Below are 11619 nucleotides of genomic sequence, written 5' to 3' on the forward strand. Positions count from 1 at the left end.
CATCCATCCAACCATCATGTTTCAACTGTCTGAGTCACGAGCAGTCAAGCATAGGAGTGGATTCATCGTCGCCAATTCCTTTGAAAGTGAGGTTGAGAGGCTAAGAAAGCAAGAGAGTCATTTGCACGGCGACAGCGCGAGGGCTCTTACTGCAATGTCGTGGCTGATCCCAAGTGGACAAGTCCACCCTGCGAGGATGCAGCGTGTCTATCGCTCAAGATAAACTTTACATCAAGTCCATCCACTTGTGCTGTGGTGGTTCATCACAATCCAGTCAGTTTGGCGATCTTGGTACTTTCCCAAGTCTTTCCTTGGAAAAACAAAGCGAAGCAACATTTCTTCTCCTTCAAAAGGAGGTGCGAGCGTAGAGGATCAGGTAGGTGGAGGCTGTGAGGTGTGGTGTCGGACAAGCAATGAAGTGGCTGTGAGATCGGGATCTCTTTGGCGTCTTGGGTAGATGAAGACTTCTTTATCTCTTTTTAGCTTTTGTAGTCGCTTTCTCATTTAGAGTAATTGGTCTTGCCTGACCGTCTTCTTTTGTTGAACTTTGGCCGGTTGGTCACTTTACTAAGGGAAATTTGATTATTTTTTCAACTTCAATTTGCATAGTGTCTTGTGAATCTGCTTGAGTGTTTTTGGGTTGAGGCATGTTTTGCCTACGTCAGGAGAGCGTGTCGATGAGGGTGACCCGTTTAGCCTATATCAGGAGGCGTGTCAATGAGAGTGACCGTTTGGCCTCGCCCGAGACGTGTCGATGATAGTAGCCCGTTTAGCCTACGCCGCAGAGCGTGTCGATGATAGTGACCCGTTTGGCTTATGTCCGAGCGTGTCGATGAGAGTGACCCGTTTGGCCTACGTCCCGAGACGTGTCGATGATAGCGCCCGTTTGGCCTTAAATGCGTTTGAGACGTGTCGATAGTGACCGTTGCCTACGCCAAAGACTTGTGGATGTGTGTGACCCGTTTGGTCTAATATATGCGTGTCGGCGATAGTGGGCCCCGTATGGCCTATGTCCGAGACGTGTCGATGAGTGACCCGTTTGGCCTACGTCCAAACGGTCGGCGATGAAGTCCCTGGTGGCCTTAGATGTCGATAAAGTGACCGTTGGCCTACCCGAAAGGCGTGTCGCGTGTGTGACCCTTGGTTTCGTCCCGAATATGATATGTCGGTCGATCCCGGAGACGTGTTGATGAAGTGGCCCGTTTGGCCTCGTGCGAGGAGGCGTCGATGGCGTGACCCGTTTGGCCTCGTCAGGAGAACATGTCGGCGATAGTGGCCCGTTTGGCCTACGTCCGGGGACGGTCGATGTGTGTGACCCGCTTTGGCCTACGCCCGAGACGTCGATGAGGCCGGCGTCCGCCCGCGGCCGGCGTCCGGACGTGTCGATGTGTGTGACCCGCTTGGCCTACGTTGAGAGCGGTCGTGTGTGTGACCCGTTTGGCCTACGTGCGAGACGTGTCGATGATAGTGGCCCGTTTGGCCTATGTCCGGGGACGTGTCGATGTGTGTGACCCGTTTGACCTACGTCCGGAGACATGTCGATAATAGTGGCCCGTTTGGCCTACATCCAGAGACGTGTCGATATGTGTGACCCGTTTGGCCTACGTCCGAAGACGTGTCGATGATAGTGGTCCCGTTTGGCCTACGCTTGTAAACGTCTCGATGAGAGTGGCCCGTTGGCCTACGTCCCAGAGAGCGTGTCGTTGAGTAGGGCCCGTTTGGCCACGTCCCGAAATGTGTCGATTGCTTTTGTGAATACTTCATTGGAAAGAAAAGCTTGAACTTGTATTGATGTCTGTGTGACTACATTGCCTTATTGAACAAAAAAGATGAGTGCATGAGTAACATCAAAAGTAACTTGTCTTCAATGAAGGTGAGGAAGGCTTGGTACCCTAGCTTGCAGAGCCGAGCTGATAGGTGAAGAGCTTCATGGATAGTACCCTTGGAGGTGATGGGTATTTCATTGTCTTAGAACTTCCTTCCATTGAAAGATGATGAAAGGTTCGTCTTCCACAACTTGGTAGCTAGTGACGGCTTAGGAGACGGAAATCGCCAGCTTGATCTTTCTCTTTTGCCTCCTGGTGGTCAGGTCCGGGCTTTTGGAGTCAGCTAGGATCGTGTTGATCCATATGACCTTTTTCGTGGAGGTTCATCGTTAGCTATGCGTCACAATCCTTGATTTGCTGGATAGCCCTCCTTGCGATGAATTTCGTGCAATGGCCGTCTCTAACTAGATCTTCAAGGTGCCTTTTCCAGGCGAAGTAGTCGCTTGTGTAATGATCATGCCCTTCATGGAATGTGCACGTATCTCGGTATCCTTCTTGGTTGTGTCCCCTTTAAAGGCGATGGTTTCTTCAACCAAGGCATGTCTTTTACTTGGGCGGATTTGGTGTATCGGAATAGTGAACTTGGTGTAGCTCTCTCGCTCTTTGAAGCACCTTCACGAGGCGCGTGATTCGCGCTTGCCCGTTCTCTTGGTTGCTCGCTTAGCTTCTTGATCCCATGGCCTTCTTCGTGGCGATCCGGTCGTCGTCCCATAATGCGTAGCGCTCTGCTATAGCGAAGACTTCTACCAGTGTTTGGCGAGGATAGATGGTCAGCTCGCGATCTGACTCACATTCAGTTGGCAACCCCTGAAGGCAGAGAACACAATTTGGTCATCACATCCTACAATGTTTGCATCTCCGCCTTGAACCTCTTGATGTAGTCTCGGGATTCATTGGACTTCTTGTGCAGGTTGAAGCGATGGTCAGGATTCTTCTTGATTGACATAAGAAGTGTATTCTTTAGTGAAGACATAAGCAAGCTCCTTGAAGGCTTCTGATCGACCAGGATGGTAGGAGTATGGAACAGATCTAGTCCCGGCTGCTCCTTGCAAAGTCATTGCAAACACCTTGCACATTAGCGCGTCTTCGGCTTTGTAGAGGATCATAAGGCTCTTAAAATGTTTAGATGGCTTTCGGGATCGGAATCGCCTTTGAAGCATGTAAAAGAAAGCGTTGAGAATCGCTTCGAGGAGCAACCTTGCTTAATTTCGACGGTGAAAGGTGATGAGTTTGCTCTGTCTACCTCAACACGTAGTGCATCTTCAAATTTCCACCAATCTTTAAGTCTCGAAGTCGGTTATTCACAATCTTCTCAACGTCTTCCGCACACATGGCTAGTCGGTCACGTTGATGACCTTTACAATTTGGGCGAGACCGAGTAACTTCCTCGTTGGTTTGCAAGGGTTGATCTTCTCGGCTGCGCTGCCTAGGCGGCGTGTTAGTGGACCGTGCTTGCGAGGGATTTTCTGTAACTTGGCGATGAGAATTGGTTCTTCGAGATCGATTAGTGGAGTGCCTTTCTTCACGGTCCTCATTGTGCGGGTTACCAAGTTGACCTCCTTGGGGGCCTAGCCTTTCATGAATATTTCTCTGCGAGCGGGTAGCAGAGCGCCTCTCTTCATGATCCTCATTGCGGCGATTATCGTTTGACCTCCCTGGGAACCCAGCCTTTCATGAACATTTCCCTGCGGCCCAGGCGAGCGCAAACGTCAAGTCGTGGGCCGAGTCTTTCGCCGACGTTGCTTTGTGTGTGGCTTGCGATGCTTGTGACATGCCGGCAAGCTGATCACGTTGTTGTCCTCTCCTTGTCGCCATTCTGCTCAACTCACTTTGCTTGATACCCATCGAGCTGCCGATAGGTGCGTTCATCCATCATTCTCTCTTCGCCCGGTTGTCCAAGGTCAAGGTTTTGAACCAAGTTTATTTGGTGGAGTTTGGTCGTCATCCTCTGAGCTAGCTGGTCAACTCTCATATTAAGATCTGCTTGACTTCGTGGATCGGGAGGAGAGAAGTGTGTGGAGTCCCAATTGCACATGGGCTATGGTTTCATTGGATCTGTATGCAGGAGCATGTGTCGAGTGTGGAGGCAATGGAGGGAATGCTTGAAGTTACTCCAAGACCGGGCCCGAGTGGTGTGAGCGAGCCCACCTTGATGGAGGTTCCACCATGCTCGGTGGCGGTGCCACGAAGGTTGCTAGATCCGACTGCGGGTCTGGTAGGTGGCACGGTGGTGAGAGGTGGTGGTGCCACCATGTCGATCGCGGGATCGTGGGTGGAGTGGCTTTGGGTCGTCGCGGATTTAGCCATCGCGGCGGTTTTGCTCCTCGTGCGCTTGCTTCCAACCATGGTTGTTTGGAAGGCTTCGGTGGATTGGACAATAGGAGGAACGAATTCCTTGAGCACTCGTTAGTATAACTCGTGCTCTCAATGAAAGCACCAAATGTTTGTGCAAATAATCTCACGGGAGAATATTCGCTTCTAGATCCTTCAACCTTCGATCTTCCTTCTCTCTCTTCCTCGATTCCTGTAAAACAGATTGGAGTAAATATACCACACCCAGGGAGGTGTTGGCCAAAGGCCCTCCGATGCCTAAGTTAGTTCGAGTGTTTGTAGAAAAACAATAAAGCTAAGCAAGGGTACGGAGTAGTGTTTATGTAGGGTGTGGAGAGCAGAGAAACTGTGTGTGGTGGAGGCGTGTGAGAAAATATGGAGAGTGGAGAGGGAGAAAGAGCTTCGAGTATTTTTCTCGGGTATAAGGAGTATGTTTAGATGTACCTTGAATGATGAATGAAGTCATTTATTTATAGGAGCCTAGGGGCTAGGGTTTCGTAGAGAATATGTTGAGTTTATTCTCTACCCAAATTCAAACGTAGGGATCGAGTCGGACTGAGATAATATCTAATTTAATGATATTATCTCTTTTTATGAAGATAATATATGAGATAGTGACATTATCTTCTCTTTATTAGGATAATATCTTAATTAATGATATTATCTTATTAAATAAAGATAATATCATTTAATTAAGATATTTATTCCCAATTAATTAATTGGCCAGATAAACTGGTTCAATTAATTAATTAAAAGAGATAATCTTCTTTTCCACGTGGCGTCCGCTGATTGGAGGCGAAAATATCTGCTCCCACAAAGCGGCGCTTCTGCGCCTTCCACGCCTCGCCCGCCGCACGCCTTGCCACGCCTCACCACGCTAAGCGGGCAACAAGCTAAACAACCGTACGCCTAAGGCGATTTCCCTCCGCCTTGCTCCGGCGCGGGCTCCGATAGCGCGCTTAGGCATGCCTTTGAAAACACTGGTTTAGAGACAACTTAAGATCGTCCACTCTACAGTAGTTGTGCGATAACCATTTTCCTGAATGAGTCCAAAAAAGAATCGCCAAATTCCTTGGCAGGTCCAGAATTTCTTAATGAAGTAGATATCTTCATCTGTATCGTCTTCCACGCAAACACAGATATCTTTGGTCGCCTTGTGTGCCGTGTGGAAAGTACGTACTCAAGATGTTGAAAATTCACACACACAACAAAAACGTGAGAAATATTACACCAAGGCATATGCATATTTGCATATTTGTTGGGAAAAAAAAAAGCAGATTAGCCTAGTAATTTAAGGATGATTAACTATCTGTTACAAATAAATTAGGTTCAAAGTGAGGCCTTTTAAATAATTGGGACATAATTTGGTGAATAAAATACACTATACATGCTATACCAACATGGATATGATTCTTATAAACTAATTTACTTATGTGCAATTAAATACATACAACTTTGAGAATGCCAAACCAGAAAATTAAACTCCAATAATGTACGTACTGATAAAGTCTCTAATGAAAGTTGCAATTTATGATATTTATACTGATTTTGGTGAAGTCGTACACATCATGACGGTAATGTTGTTGATATTTATAGATGAACTCATTTCACTTTGTATTCTGTAAGGGTCCTTATGGTGTAATTAACCAGATGACTGCAATAAAACCAAGGAAAAATAGCTATATCTCAAACTAACCACACGATTGAATAATTGTGATTAATATTATATTTCTCTAAGAGGAGATATATACAAGTACAAGTTAACTTTTCATACAAGGAAAAGTAATTAGCTAATTACAAAGGAATCCTAACTAAGAAATTATTCTAATTAGGAAAGAATCATTCTTTGACTTGGAAACACGTCAGCCAACTTGCATGCACGTTTTGGGGTCTTTTCACTTCCTAAAAACTTCTGGAAAACAAAAGAAGACAAATGTAGCTTGATCTCTAAGCTTTCCAAGCATATATCACCCACCACTAGGAAAAATCGGAAAAGTCTTCAAATCATCAATCTTCTACAACAGTGCAGTTCTGACGGGATTTCAAACTTAGGCTGTCTTGACTTGCAGGTCTGGAGCATTTGGCTTGGTAGAAAATTATGAAACTTTGACACAATAATCTTCAATGTCTTAGCTTTCTTCTCCATTTGGCCTTGCACTAAAATTCATTTGAAAAGTCGATTTTCAGTCAGCCCTTCCAAGATCACAGAATAGCTGAAAATAAGGAAAGGTAATATAATGCTATTTTTAATTAACTTTCCCTACAAAAAACCAAATATAAGAGATACACAAATATAGGAAATAATGCACTTATCGGTAAGAAACTAAAATCCTAACTGAATATGAACTCACCAACAGTTACTACTAGGTCAAGCTTAATAAATGGTCAAGCTCAATAAGAAGGATTCATTGTGGTGAGGGTGGAAAAGAATCGCATTGTTTGGAATTTCAAAAAGTGGTTCAATGATCTGAAATATCTAATTTGAGATCCGATTTATTATTTTACTTGTAATATAGAATTAATCAACAGACTCAGGACATTTTCTAATAAATAGTTCATTGTATAAAATAAAAAATTTGTTTATATATGTAAGAATGACCTTCAATTGCAAGAGTCCTTAAACAAGTTTATTTGAGGGACAACCTTGTCAGAGCTCACCTGCATTGTATTTCAATTATTGAACTGTCTATTTTTAAAATTCAACATTCATTTCTTTGGTTGATTTTTTCTTTTCTTGGGAAGTTTGTTTCTCGTGTAATTTTATATGAATGAATTTCTTACACATTGAGGCACATCAAATTAAACTTCATGATGATTATGATGGTTTTAATGTCGATAGTGATGCTTCTGGCTTTTGATATATAAATAGATCGTGATCTTGTTTGTGTCTTGAAACCTCAGTTTCAAGGGAAATGGGTGTTTTAAATCATCCTTGAAAAGTATGGTCCATATACAATTTTTTTAGATTTTAAATATGAAACTATTTTAAAAAAATAAATTTTTATTTAGATCCACGTGTCATTATCTCATTGGATATGTAAATCACTGCGTACGCCATGTCATCATTTTAACATAAATTTTGACGGAACCTAACGGCAAGACCAAATTGATGTGCGAGGAGTAATATAAAGGATCAATAATGTCACAAAAAAATACAAGACCAAAGCTAATAATTTCACGAATCTTAAGAATCATTTGTGATAAAAAGCCACGATAATTTTATAGTACTTTGGAATGTCAAGATACAATTTTTGTTTGTTTTTGCTGCTTATTATATTATTTAGTCAACCATTACAAATTAATCAATTGATAAACTTATTTGTCATTTGCACTTATTTATAAAGAAGGGTAAATTACTCAAATGGTCCTCAAATTTGTACCCGATTTACATTTTGGTCCATGAACTAAATTATTTGTTTAAATGGTCCACCAACTCCTTATTAATCAGGCAACTTTGGTCCTACCATTACATTTTCTGTTAAATTTAGTCATGTAGTAGCACATACTGTTGGCATGACTTATGGATATTGATTTACTTTCCTTACACACAAAAATTCTCCTATTATGAATTGATTTACTTTAATTCCTGATTTCCTACTGTAAATAGATTTAGGAATTTATTATTTACTTGCCCATTCATGTTTCAATGTATTATAAATATGACCTCCTACAAGGAGAAGAATACACAAAATTCCCACAAACAAATATTCTCTCATAGTTTTCATATTTTAACATGGTATCAGAGCCGCGATCTTGGAATTGCTGACTCTAGTTTCAAACCCCCGCCTCCACTATGGAGGTTGATGATTTTTTCAACCCTCATGGAGGTAGCACCACCGACTCCTTCTCTCCTTCTTAACCAACCATAATGAGTTGAGTGCCGGATGGCTCAGCTCCTCGATGCAGACTTTGGCCCCGAATTTGATCATAAATAAGAATCCTATTTTGATGACCCCGAACCCGATCTGGAATCAGATCCTATTTTGACAACCCCGAACCCGACCAGACTATGATGGCGACAACCCCACCTTGACTCAGAGAATGACCAGACCACCCAGTGACCCCAACCTCGGGTTGGTCTCTACTTAAACCAGACTCGATTCCGATTTACCCGACCCGACTCGACTCGCCCTCCGATCCGATCTAAATTCCTACTCAACCTCTTGTATCCTATGCATCTACTTCTTTGATTATGACTTCTAAACTAACGACCCCGACACATAGACCAGATTGCGCATATTGTGGTGATCCGAGACACACTCGTGAGACTTGTTTTATATTGCATGGCTACCCCAATTCGTGGGCTACTCTTAAAGATCGAAGACAAGCATATCGACATAATGGTACTGGTTATGGATTCCATACTTACCGATCACGATTGATTCCGTTTGATAATTGATTCGGTGCAGCTGCATCATATGACGTTTGATCTTAATGATTTTCTGAATACTACACAACCTCGTGACTCAGATGCAAATGCCAATGGCGATACTTATCTGTGAGGTTGGCTATTGCAGACTCTCATCCTCTCTCACCTTCTAATACTTTACTTTTCCATCTTTATCCACTAAATTGTTGTCGATTAGTCATTGACTTACTGAACAATTGAATTGTTGTGTACTCATTTACCTGAGTTTTTATTTGCTTCAAGATATTCACACTAAGGAGATTCTTGGTACGTAGTACTAAGAGAGGGGGGCTATATTATGTCGATGACTTCAGTCCCCAGCGTAGCTAAAAGCAGTGTGACGTATATCCTTTGATAGCAAACCAAAGCAAATATGATTGTGGCACAGTCGATTCGGACATCCGTCTTTTAGTTATATGAAGCATCTTATACCAGATTTATTCTCGTGTTTCAAGGACTCAATGACTTCACATGTGATACTTGTATTTTGGCCAAGAGTCACCGTGTGCCCTACTCGCTTGAGTACGAACAAGTGTATTACTCCATTTACGTTAATTCACTCTGATGTCCGGGACCTTCCCTATCACGCTATTTCAGGTGTTCGATGGTTTGTCACATTCATAGATGATTGTACACGAATGACATGGCTTTATTTGCTAAAGAATAAAAACGAAGTGTTTTTCCGTTTTTAGTCCTTCCACAAATAGATGAAAACTAAGTTTAATGCTCAAATCCAGATTCTTCGCTCAGACAATGGTGGAGAATTTTTCAATCATGACTTTCGGACTTACTTCCAACAACATGGAATTATCCATGAGACGACTTGTCCTCAGACACTCGCAACAAAATGGTGTTGCTGAATGAAAGAATTGACATCTTCTTGAAACTGCCCAAGCACTTCTAATTGGCCCTCATATTCGTCGCCATCATCGATGATGCTATTGTCACATGCAGTTCACACGATCAATCGCATGCCTTCAGTGTATTGACCTTTAAAACTCCCTTCAGTTGCACTTGCAATACTCCTTCTGCCCTCTGCGCTTTTTGGTACTCACGCCCCGAATCTTTGGATGTGTGGCTTTCGTTCATCTCCACAAAATCAACGTGACAAACTTGATCCCTGTATACGCAGTGCTGTGTTTTTGTGGGTTATGCCACTCATCGAAAGGCTACGCTGCTATCACCCTCCTACCCGACGTACTTAATCACTTTGGATGTGACCTTTCTAGGAATCTAAGTTGTTCTTCCATGACCCATTATTATCACCTTACTCTCATGGGGAGATACGTAAGCGAGCAGAATTGGAGCAACTTGAAAGCGAAGAAATTCTCTGCATGTAATGTATGATCTATCGTCCAGTCTGGAGTATGAGATTACCCGCCAAAAAGCGTGAGCGATCAATTGCCCATTCATAGCGATCAATTGCCTGACCCACTTGATCCATGTGAATAGATTCTCTAAGATCTAAGTCTCTACACCTACAGACAATACAAGAACAACAAGATGAAGCCCTTCTAACTCTCAACAGTAACAGACCAATAGACTCTTGAGAATATCCTTGAGGTAATCTCCTACTAGACTTGTGCAGGATTTAGAGGATAAAACTATTGGCAATTACCTTGCAGGAAAAAAATCGTGAAGCCACCAAACCGTTATTCACCTGCCACCAAACCGTTATTCACCTGATATTGGCAAGACATCCAAGTATCCAATTGCAAATCATGTATCTACTGAGAACCTATCAGAACCACTCAAGGCTTTTTTGCACCAGTTGTCTGCTATCCATATTCCAACCAAGATCTCTAAAGCATTGAAATATCCTAAGTGGGTCCAAGCTATAAAAGAGGAGATGAAAGCTCTTGAGAAAAATCAAAATTTAGACTTGGACATTGGAGACTATACCACGAGGAAAAAAAGACTATCGGATGTAGATGGGTGTTTACTATAAAACACAATACAGATGGATCTATCGAGCGATACAAGGCAAGACTTGTGGCAAAAGGGTACACATGGACCATGGTATAGACTATGAAGAAACATTTGCTCCAGTTGTTGCAAAGAAACACCGTCAGAGAGTCTTATTGTCCCTTGCAGCTTTTGGATTGGCCACTACACCAGGTTTGATGTAAAGAATGCTTTTCTACATGGCGAACTCACGGAGGAGGTGTACATGGACATCCCTCCTGGATATAATACTACTTAGACTGAACAAACTTAGTGTGCACTTAAAAGAAAAGCTGTTGTATGGATTGAAATATATACACACGTGCATGGTTTGGACGATTCAGTTCACCATGGCAATGAAGAATAATGGTTTCAAACAATGCATGCAACAACTCAGTCATACTCTGTTCTTGAAACATCGGAAAGGGAAGGTAACAACATTAATAATCTATGTTGATGATATGATTATTACTGGGAATGATAAACAGGAAATATCACCACAAGACTATTTGGCTACACGGAGTTTGAGATGAAGGATCTAGGTGGACTCAAGTATTTCTTGGGAATTAAGGTGGCTCGATCGCAGCAAGGCATATTTCTCTCTCAAAGGAAATATGCCTTGGACTTGTTGACAGACACATGAGTGCTAGATTGCAAACCTGCGGACACTCCTATTATTCAGAATCATCATCTTAGAGAATATCCGGATCAAGTTCCAACTAATAAAGAAAGATACCAAAGATTAGTGAGAAGATTGATCTATTTGTCACATACTCGACCATACATTGCTTATACGGTGAGCATTGTCAGTACTAGTCAATTTATGCACTCTCCAAGTGAAGACCACATGAATGCAATTCTTCGGATACTTAGATATTTGAAGTCTGCACCTGGAAAGGACTTATGTTCTCAAAGCATGGTCATCTAAATATTGATGGTTATTGGATGCAGATTGGGCAGGTAATGTAACAGATAAAAATCCACATCGGGTTACTTCACATTTATGGGAGGTAATTTAGTGACATGGAGGAGTAAGAAACATAATGTAATAGCTTTATCCAGTGCAGAAGTCAGGCATGACTAAAGGGATTTGTGAACTTCTTTGGTTAA

This window comes from Prunus mume, linkage group LG2 (genome assembly GCF_029339155.1).
Source record: "Prunus mume cultivar Tortuosa linkage group LG2, ASM2933915v1, whole genome shotgun sequence".
Taxonomy (NCBI): Eukaryota; Viridiplantae; Streptophyta; class Magnoliopsida; order Rosales; family Rosaceae; genus Prunus; species Prunus mume.